Consider the following 11165-nt stretch of genomic DNA (forward strand, 5'->3'; position numbering starts at 1 on the left):
GGGAAAATTAGTCATACCTCGTTTGGACCGCTCTTCATTTGTTAAGAGTTTACCACGAGCAAGTAACCAAAAAAAGATCCAAACCTGTTGTGATGTTCTCACTTTCCATGTCATTTCATATCTTTCAACTCTAACATTCAGATTGTCAACAAACAAATGCTTATATGTTTTTGATATGGAGAAATTTCCTCTAGATAGCCATCTCCATGTTAAGTGATTTATCCATGCATTCAGTGAAGGAGGTGTACAAGCCATAATATGTTCCACAATCTCTTGCGGGAGTATCGAGGTAAGCCATTACCAGTCCCACACTTCCTCTGTCATCACATCACAAACCTGGAATGAGTCTAATGGAATCCCTTACCTGATATAAAAATGTTGTAAAATACCCACATTTGGTAACCAAACGTCATTCCAAAAGTTCACCAATCTTCCATTACCCACTATCCAATATATCCTCTTTTTTACCTCATTCCAAATGTTGGCTATGGAGTGCCAGATATAAGAGTAGTTGCTTCGATGTATGTTGTCTAGCAGTATCCCATGTACTTTGTACTTTTTCCTCAAAAATTGGACCCACAATTCATTTGTATTAGCAACCAATTTATAACCTAACTTCATAAGAAATAATTTGTTCTGAATTTGCAATCTCTGAATGCCTAAGCCCCCACATTCTCGAGGTTTACAACAAACCTCCCAATTCACAAATGATGGTTTTCTCTTAGAAGATGTTGATCCCCATAAGAAACCACGAGCCAGTTTTTCAATCTCATTACAAATCGATATATGTATTCTAGCTAATGGTGTCTAAACTAACTATAATTACGACAAAGGCAAGCACACCTAACGAACAATAGTATAGCTATGGTGAGTAGGGAATATCATATCCACGAGGAATAAAAGTACTAATAATCACCGTTTTTCTATTATTTAACCGATAAATTGGGATGATTGATTTTAATCTAAATTTACTAATCTAAATTAACTAAGAACGCCAAAAAAAAAGAAAGGAAATAATTGAAGATAACCAAAGAGAAAGAGGAAGGAATCCACCTAGACTTCACATATGATTCTAAATCTGAATTAAACGATTTATTCACTTGTGTCTTAATCCGTAGAAATACCTAAATTATGTTAATATCTTTTTCGAGAGCAAGAACAACTGACTCTAGGTTAATTAATTGAAATCTCTTTCTAATTAAAACCCCTATTGTTGCATTAACTCGATCTATAGATTCCCCTATTAGATTTGACTCTAGTCCGATAGATTTATGTCGTCCTATTTTTAGGATTGCATACAACTCCACTCAATTATGCTAGATCTACTCTGAAACAGGGACTTTTGCTCCACTGAAATAAGCACATTAAACATGAGTTAATATCTTGATAATATTAAAACACGAATTAATCATACATAATTGAGAACAAGAATAAAGTATTTATCATGTAATTCAGAAATCAAATAATAAAATTTATCATAGCTTTCATCTTCCCTAGGTATCTAGGAAATTTAGTTCATAATTTGGAACGAAAACATCTTAAAGTCAGAAAAACCATAAGACATAAAGAAATTCAATAAAACTTCGAAAGAAGTTAAAAGGAGATATTCAATCTTGAAGGAGATCTGCTTCTGAGTTGGCTCTGATGGTGTTCTTCGAGTAATTTTTTCAATCTTCTCTGAATGCTCCCTTAGATCTTCTTCTAATTGATAGTTATAGACTTTAGAATGCTCGGAAAGCCTAAAAATTGGGTTTTTTCGCTTGTTTAGGAAACAGGGTGTGATATCACCACGGGCTGACACATGGGCGTGTGGCTAGCCCGTATGTCTCACACGGGAATTTGGCCAACCCATGTGGAAATGCCCAGGCCGTGTGGATCCTGGAAGTAGCTTTATTTGCTTAATTTTGGCTTGTTTTTTCGCTCTTTTCACTCCCAAATGCTCTCTTAAGTATAGAAACATGAATTTAAAGGATTAGGAGCATCAAATTTACTAATTTACATAATTAATCATCCAAAAAATGCATTAAGAATGGAATTAAAATATGTTACTTTTATGACTTATCAAATATCCCCACACTTAAGCGTTTGCTTGTCCTCAAGCAAAATCATCAACTCAGAATTAAAATTAATCTTTCTCAACTCATAATTCTCATCAATGATGTTTCGTCATAATTCACAAATAATCATACATTGATAATTCAACTAAAAGAGCACTAAAAATTCAAACAATCCAAGTCGAACATCTTTAAAGCATGAAAACATAGGTATTTCTCATTAACGAAGTAATTACCTTTCATTCAAAATCGACAAGAATCGACATCCTCACTAAAGATTCACTCAAATCACTCAAAGTGTTTAAGGTTCAAGAATAAGCACTCAATAGTCAAACATGAAAAGTCATTACCATAGGCTTGCATGAAAATCAAATCTCCACCACTATAAAATGAGATGATACACAAATCAAATGGTCTTTAAGAGGTTGTAATGAGGCTTAGGTTAAGGGTGTGGAGAAAGGCTGAAAAAGTTGGTTAAAATCAAGATCGATGGATAAATTACCAAAGCAGAAAAATAAAAATATGTTGAATTAAAAACAATTACATCAATCGAAAACTATTCAAGAATAGAACGTGCTTCTTCTCAAAATATGAATCTAGCTCAATTAACATAGAACTAAATAATAATCAATATTTTTTTCTTCGATTTTCTTCTCTTTTTTTTAGTATAAGAAATAATATAGAAAATTAAATAAAAGGCTTAATTAGGCAATTAACCAAATCAAATCTCGATAAAAAGGGAGTCAATAAAAATGGGAAAAATTCTCAACGAGCAAAAAAAAAAAGGAGTTATGGGTTAACACTAATAGGTAAATCAAGAAACGATATGTTAGGCTCAATGGGGTTCTCTAAGGGTTAATTATGTAGGTAAGCTTTTTATGGGATAAGTGGGTTAAAACCTAAGTGCCTTTATCATCTCAGTATATCAAATCAAAGTTGTGGTCTCGACATGCATAATCGAAGCAAGTTTTAGAATAACAAATCAAATTGACACACTCATAACCAATAATAAAAATGAGCAAGAAAAATGTATGCTCTAAAGGCTCAAAATCTCACACAAAAAATTATAGTTTTTGATGTCAAACTTGTAAATTTAAAACTTCAAGGTAATACCTCAATTCAGGAAAACAACCTAAAATTTTTAATTCTGAAAATAAACTTATCATGCTTGATTCTCTCATGTCTTAAAGTTTAAATCAACCAATACACAATTATCAACAAATTAATCTAAAACACATCAAAAAAATCACAAATTAATAAAAATTAATTCTAATAGAAGTGTGAGAAAATTACTTAAACACAAGACATAATTCAGAGATTTTCTAATAAATACCTAAATAACTTCCCCACACTTAAGATGTACATTGTCATCAATGTACAAACATATATAATCACAGTATAAACATAATATCATAAGAGAGGGAGAAAACTGAAACTACCCTGAATATTGTATGAAATCCCTAGAATAGTGAAAAGTGGAATTGTAGTCAAATCGAAATGTAGTGCATGATTCCGAGCAAACTAATAAGAAAATAAACACAAATAATGAAAAAGATTAAGGGGTTATAACTCTAGTAAAACAACCATAAAAATATAGTTCAAAAGATAATAATGAAAAGAAGTACAAGAAAATAAAAATAAAACAAAACAACTAAAAAGAGAAATAAACATAAAAGAATAGAAAAGAACAAAAAATTAAAAAGAAAAAAAATAAATCAATGATCCTTATCGTCGGGGGCATCAGTAGGGTAATTCGCTGATGCCGAAGAAGAGATGTAAAGAAGCTGACAAATCTGCTGTAGTGTCACGTCAATATTGTCAAACCTCTGAAAGTAATGCTGCTCGAAGTAAGTGAACTGCTCGGAGAGGTCCGCTAAAATAGCAGCAGAAGAAACATGATGGTGACTCAAAAGTGGAGGATGCAGTGGGTTTTCGTGATGCAAGAGAACATCATCGGTGAAGTCCTCAGGTTTATTCTGAGAGTTAGAATGAAATAATCGATACTGAGGAGGATCTACTCCACGAAGCCATTCGATCAGCCTTATATGGGTCATGTTCGATATTCCTTGTGGAGACATCTAGACGGTGAGTGTAAGCGTAGAAGACTGCTCTTGTGTGTCGAGGAGATCGAAGTGTCGAGCAAGTCGAGTCACATAAGGGCCTAAACAAATAGGACCCTTCCTATTGCGGTCTGTCTGATGGTGGAAAGCGAAGGCGATGAAGCTAAATAAAAAATATGTTCGGTGGCCATACTCCATAAAAAAAGGCATCGATAGTACTGACGACTCCGATGCTCTCTCTCCTACCCAAAGTATAAGCTAAAAGTTCATGAATATACTGTAAAGCCGAAGGGAGAGAAGTCGCCTTCGAGCGACTCACGTCATAAGGTGTCATACTCGCTGTAAGATCTGTTCAACAACTAGCTGGCGAGTAGTGGATGCGCCAATGTAGGCGGAGAAAATTCTCGGCACTCATAAACTCCTCAGTGTATAGTCCCAAAGCAGTGACGAACTCAGGAACACTCATATGGCGCACCAGGCCACCGAGTTTGAAAGTGATGTGCCCGGCTCATGATGAGTCGTCATCGCATGCTGGAGAAAAAATGTCGAGAAGAACTCTAACGTTAGCTCCATGTATGTGGGCTTGATGATAGAGAAGAATTGGTCTCACAGGGCTGTGGCAATAAAGGCACGAACAAGATCAGCTAATTGGACCTGGTCCAAAACAGCCGAATCAATACATCAGCTTAAGTCGAGTGGTCGCTATCAAAGTAGCTGAAATAATTCCTTTTGGGGACCCGCTGAAAATCGGATATAATGGTGGTGGGCCTCGGTATAGACGCTCGAGGAGGAGGTCGCACCCGGTGTCTTTCGCTTTTTTGAATCGGGGACAACGACCTTGGACTTTCTATGAGTGTTTGTCATGATGTCCCTGCACGAAAAAAATGACCAAATAACAGTTTCAGTATTCAAAGCAAGGGTACGAATCAACACATTGGATCAATGGAAATAGGCACAAAAGGAAAACTGGAATGCAATTAAAATCTAAAATCATAAAATCAAACACTCAGCTAAAAAGAATAAAGTTGAATCTAACCATCGCATACACTGAGTAGCAAGTAGTAACATTAGAAAAATAAAAACCCAAAACAATCAACTACAAATATAACTATAATAGTACCAAAATTACTCATAAAAAATAGTAATGAAACTAAAGAAGAAGAATGAGATTTAATAATAAAAAAGAAAAAAATAATAAAACCATAAACAAAAAAACAAAGGAGTCTAGGTAATCAAATCAATATGACTATAGTAAAAATAGCAAGGTAAAAATAATAAAAAATAAGAAGCATAATATTAAAACAAATGACAATCGAAATAATCTAAAAAAATGATGATAATAATAATAATAATAATAACAAAAGGAAAAGTAGTAGTAGTAATAATAATAAAAGAACAAGAAGGAAAAGGGATGACCGACAACAATAAGGGCGATGGTTGGAGTGAGGGTCGCGCACAATGGCTGGGAACGGGGAAATAAATGTGGGAGATGCAGAGAGGGGAGGGCATCTGTGGGGGTCGGAAGGAAGATAGGGAGAAGGGGCTAGGGCAGGGTTGTACGGCGCGAGGGAAAAAACGAAGAGGAGAGGGAGTGGTTCAGTCGGCGCGAGAGGGTGGGGGTCGGGCAGCTTGGTAGGAGGTTAAGAAAGGAGAAGGGTGGGGGATTTGATTGGGGTTGGTCTAGAACGGGAAAAGTATGGGAGAAAGGTGGATTTAGCGGTGGCTAGAGCTGTAGTCGAAGGAAGGTGAATGAGATGTGGGAGGAGAGGGTCTGGGGGAGAGGGGAAAGAGGGGAGGCACGAGCGACGTGAGGTAACGATTGTGGCCGGAAAGGGTGAAAAGGGTAGGAATGTCGCCAGGCCATGTAACTCACTATTGAACCCTTTAGTGCACACAACCTAGGACACGCCCGTGTGTCTAGGTCGTGTGGGTCAAAAAACATATATATATTTTATAATTTTGAAAATTAATTAATTTTAAAATAAAATGGAATAAAATTAAGAGAATTAGTAGTGTGTTAGTGTTGCCTCCCGAGAAGCGTTTATTTAAAGTCTAAGCTCGACTTACCTCGCATTCACACGGTCAAGGTGGTTCGCGGAGTCAAAACTCCTCTTTCTTGTTATCAATTCTATTATCAACATAAGGTTTAAGTCGAGTACTATTTACCTTAAATGTGTCAAGTTCAGAATGAGTTACCTCGACTGTACCGTATGGGAAGACATTCAGTACTGTAAAAGGAGTTGCTCCATTTGCATTAAGCTCTGAAGTGGCAATATGCGGATCTGTTTTATCTAGTAGTACCTTGTCTCCAACCTTGAATTGGTTCATTCCATCAACATGCTCAACATGGTGTCGCTTTAGCTTTGCATCGTGTATTCTCAGTTTCTCCTTGACATGTGTCCGTTATTTGTCTAGTTCATCGATCTATAACATTCGTTCTTCATGAGTCATTCTATTTTAATCACATGGACTAGAACGTGGCTCTATCACGTTTTTCTGAGGTGTTTCCTGCAAAGAATGTTGAGCCACATGATTACTCATATTAACAAAACTTGTAAAATCATCTCGATCACTATATGTAACACCCCTTACCCGTGTTCCTTGCCGAAACAGAGTATGAGGTATTACTAGAACTCAAACACTTGTAATTGTTCTCATTGCGATACATTGTCACTAATTTTTTTTTATAAATTTCGGCAGCATTTCTACTTATTTTTACATAAAACCCCCTTTAAATTTCCCAAACACAATTTCAAACGATTTCAATATTTCAACCAAATACTGTTATATGTTCAGACACAATTTATCCAATAATAAACACCCACATTTTAAACCGAACAATATTTTATATACATATTTATACCTCATTACATTAAGTCATCTATACATGCCATGTTTCAAAAGTGTTGGTTGCAAAATATCCAAAAGATGATGATAGTGTGGATGATGTTCTGACTTCGTCCAATTTCTGAGCTGATTGATGTCACTATAATCAAGGGAAAATAAAGAAGAGTAAGCATATAGCTTAGTAAGTAAACATATGACAAATAAATAAATTTCTCACATGATTACATAGTAACATAATTTTAATCACACATAAATTTCATTGTTTGTTCAATTTCCAGCAAGCTGTTTTTCTGCTTCACGGTCACTAATTTATTTTTATCTAGAGCTACAGGGCTCCAAATTAAGTTCCATAAATTTTCCCTGAAACTAGGCTCATATACCTTCTTACCATAAAATTTTCAGAATTTTTAGTTTAGCCAATTAGTACAGTTTATTCTCTAAATATTCTCCTGTTTCACTGCCTAACAGTTCTCACCTCTCATTACTAAAATTTACTTAACTCTCTGTACAAAATTCAAAAAATGTTCTTGTTTTCTTCTCTTGAAAATATAATCATTAAGGAATTCAATCATGTAAATTTCAAGCCATAATTATTTTTGTAAAATTTTTGGTGATTTTCCAAAGTTGGAACAAGGGGTTTCAAAATCAATTTAACCCTGTCTTATTAAAATTCAAATATCCCAAAATATATAACTCTTTTGCTTGCCCTATTTATTTCATGTGAAAATAGACTCATTAAGCTTCAATTTCATATATTATTCAACCTCTAATTCAATTTTCACCATTTATGGTGATTTTTTGAAAGTTTCCCAACTGCTGTTGTTCAAAACTGTATTATATCTAAATTTACTCTTTTGTAGTTTTGATATTTCCTTCCATCTTACACTTGGGTTGATTAAGTACCAAACCCAATATTCCTCACATAATCTTATCCATTTTATATATATACACCTTTCCAATTTCCCTGTTGAACATTCGAAATGTTATCCATTACTCGGTGGATTCAGCACTTAGCAACCACCAGTGATTCGGGGAATCAGCACTTAGCAACCCCTTTCACATTCAAAGATACGGTGGAATCAGCACTTAGCAACCACCAATGATTCGGGGAATCAGTACTTAGCAACCCCTTTCACATTCAAGATACGGTGGAATCAGCACTTAGCAACCACTAATGATTCGGGGAATTAGCACTTAGCAACCCCTTTCACATTTAAGTTACGGTGGAATCAGCACTTAGCAACCACCAATGATTTGGGGAATCAGCACTTAGCAACCCCTTTCACATTCAAGTTACGATGGAATCAGCACTTAGCAACCACCAATGATTCGGGGAATCAGCACTTAACAACCCCTTTCACATTCAAGTTACGGTGGAATCAGCACTTAGCAACCACCAATGATTCAGGGAATCAGCACTTAGCAACCCCTTGGAGGAATCAACACTTAGCAACCCCCTTTATATTTAATGTATTCCGGCTTATTCCGAGTTTTCAACTGGAAACCTTGTTTTTCAACACTTTACCACATTTCCCAACTTAACCACATTTTTTTTAGGATCTATACCAAGTATTTATTCTATGTTCAATTAAATCTCAACATATATTAAATAATATCAAAATAATGCATTAATTCACATGTTTGCTTACCTCGGTACAAAATATTGTAATTTTATAATTTACTCCACGATCTTCTCTTTTCCCCGATTGAGGTTGTCTCCTCGTCTTTCTTGATTATGAGCTTGAGAAAGTGAAGAAACCCTAGCTATGATGTCTTCCAAAATTCGGCAGCAACTATGGAGAAGATGAGCATATTTTGCCATCTTTTTCCCATTTAATTCTATTTATTTACCAAATGACTAAAATACCCTTACTTTAAAAAAATCTATTTCACTAATTCTATGCCCATTTTTGTCCATCAATTAACTAATGGTCTAATCACCACATAAGGACCTCTAATTTAAAATTTCATAACAATTAGACACTTCTAACATGTAGAACTCAACTTTTGTACTTTTTTACAATTTAGTCCTTTTGACTAAATTGAGTGCCCAAACTTCGAAATTTTCGAACAAAATTTTCACAAAATTTTTCCGCGAAATTGTAGACCATAAAAATATAATGATAATAATATTTTCCCTCGTCGGATTTGTGGTCCCGAAACCACTATTCTGACTAGGCCCAAAATCGGGCTGTTACACTATATGTCTTAACCGAATCACGAGCTTGGAGAGTAATCGTATCATCACCTGCATGAAGTATTAATTCACATGTACCAACATCAATAATAGTTTTAGCAGTTTCTAAAAAAGGCCAACCTAGAATCAAAGGTACGTTACTATCCTCATCCACGTCTAAAACAACAAAATCATCTGGGAATATGAATTTATCAATTTTGACAAGAACATCTTCAATAATACCCCTAGGAAATATAATGGTTCTATCTGCTAATTGAATACTCATCCTAGTTTGTTTGGGTTTCCCAATACCTAATTGCTTAAACATTTTATAAGGCATGACATTAATACTCTCCCCTAAATCTTGCCAAACCATTATTAATATTCAAACTACCAATTAAACAAGGAATAGTAAAACTCCCTGAATCTTTCATGTGGGGTAGTTTATTTTGCAAAATGGCCGAGCAAACTGCATTTAGCTCCATGTGCGATGAATCATCTAACTTCCGTTTGTTTGCCAAAATCTCATTTAAAAATTTAACGGAATTGTGCATCTATGAAAGAGTTTCAATAAACGGTAAGTTAATATGTAATTTTTTTAGAAGTTTAAGAAATTTACCAAATTGTTCATTCGTGTGGTCTTTTTTCGTTGCATTCGGATATGGAACTCGAGGTTTATACTTTTTACCAATCGATTTTTGTTCATTCTGGCTTACCTTAACCTTACCGTTACTTATCACACTTTATTGCCTCAGTTTTGATTCAGATTCAACTAACCCTTCTTCATCTCGAATAGTAATTGCATGAAGCTGCTCTCTTGGGTTAGTTTCGATATTGCTAGGCAAACTGCCTTGTGGTCGTTTTGAAATTAGTTTAGCGAGTTAACCGATTTGGTTCTCGAGCCCTTAAGTCAATGCTTGCTAATTTTTAAGTGTTATTTCAGTGTTTTGAAAACGGGTTTCTAACACCGAGATAAACTTCATCAACATCTCCTCAAGGTTCGGCTTTTTCTCTTGCTGGTAAGGTGGTTGTTGGAAGCTTTTAGGGGGTTGTGCTCTCTGATTTCCTTGACCACCCCAAGAGAAATTGGGATGGTTCCTCCAACCTGCATTATAGGTGTTACTGTAAAGATTATTTTGAGGTCTAGAATTATTACCCATATAATTAATTTGTTCATTTTCTGTGCCAGGACCGTAGGGTAAATATTTTGGATTGTTCATTCCTCCTCTATTCATATCGCACTGTATCACCAGATGTACCTGCGTAAAAACATATATACCATCAATTTTTTATTTAAAATTTCTATCTGATTCAATAACATGGTGACCGCATCTAAGTTAAAAACACTGACTGCTTTCATCGGCTTTGTCCTCATGACTTGCCACTAATAATTATTCAATGCTATCTCCTCTATAAACTCATAAGCCGCTTCAGGTGTTTTATTGTTCAGAGTACCAGTGGCTGCTGCATCGATCTACTGCCTAGTTAAGGGGTTCAAACCGTTGTAGAAAGTTTGAACCTGTAGCCATAGAGGTAACCTATGGTGAGGGCACCATCTCAATAAGTAATTATACCTCTCACATGCATCATATAAGGTCTCTAAGTCAAACTAAACGAAGGAAGAGATATCATTCCTTAACTTGCATGTCTTAGCCCGTGGGAAATACTTCAGTAGGAATTTTTCAGTCATTTGATCCCATGTGATAATGGAACCTCGTGGTAAAGAATTCAACCACTGTTTAGCTTTGTTCTTCAATGAGAAAGGGAACAATCGTAAGCGAATGACATCGTCAGAAATACCATTAATCTTGAAAGTGTCACAGACTTCTAGAAATTATCCAAATGAGTATTTGGGTCTTCGTCTTGCAAACCATCAAACTGAACAAATTGTTGTACCATCTGAACAGTGTTCGGCTTCAAATCGAAATTATTCGCAACAATGGTCGGTCTCACAGTACTCGATTCAACCCCAATTAGAGTGGGTTTGGCATAATCGTACATAGTACGAGGAGCAAGATTTGAATTTGT

General features: G+C 35.4%; 1 non-coding gene across 1 annotated transcript; it reads left to right on the top strand.

Annotated features, from left to right (window-relative positions):
* Nucleotides 1-10672: 10672 nt before the first annotated feature.
* LOC121220560 (small nucleolar RNA R71) lies at nt 10673-10779 on the top strand. Its single transcript, XR_005917776.1, has one exon. It is a non-coding gene; the product is annotated as a small nucleolar RNA R71 (small nucleolar RNA).
* The last annotated feature ends 386 nt before the right edge of the window (nt 10780-11165 follow it).

The sequence above is a fragment of the Gossypium hirsutum genome, chromosome D08 (genome assembly GCF_007990345.1).
Source record: "Gossypium hirsutum isolate 1008001.06 chromosome D08, Gossypium_hirsutum_v2.1, whole genome shotgun sequence".
Taxonomy (NCBI): Eukaryota; Viridiplantae; Streptophyta; class Magnoliopsida; order Malvales; family Malvaceae; genus Gossypium; species Gossypium hirsutum.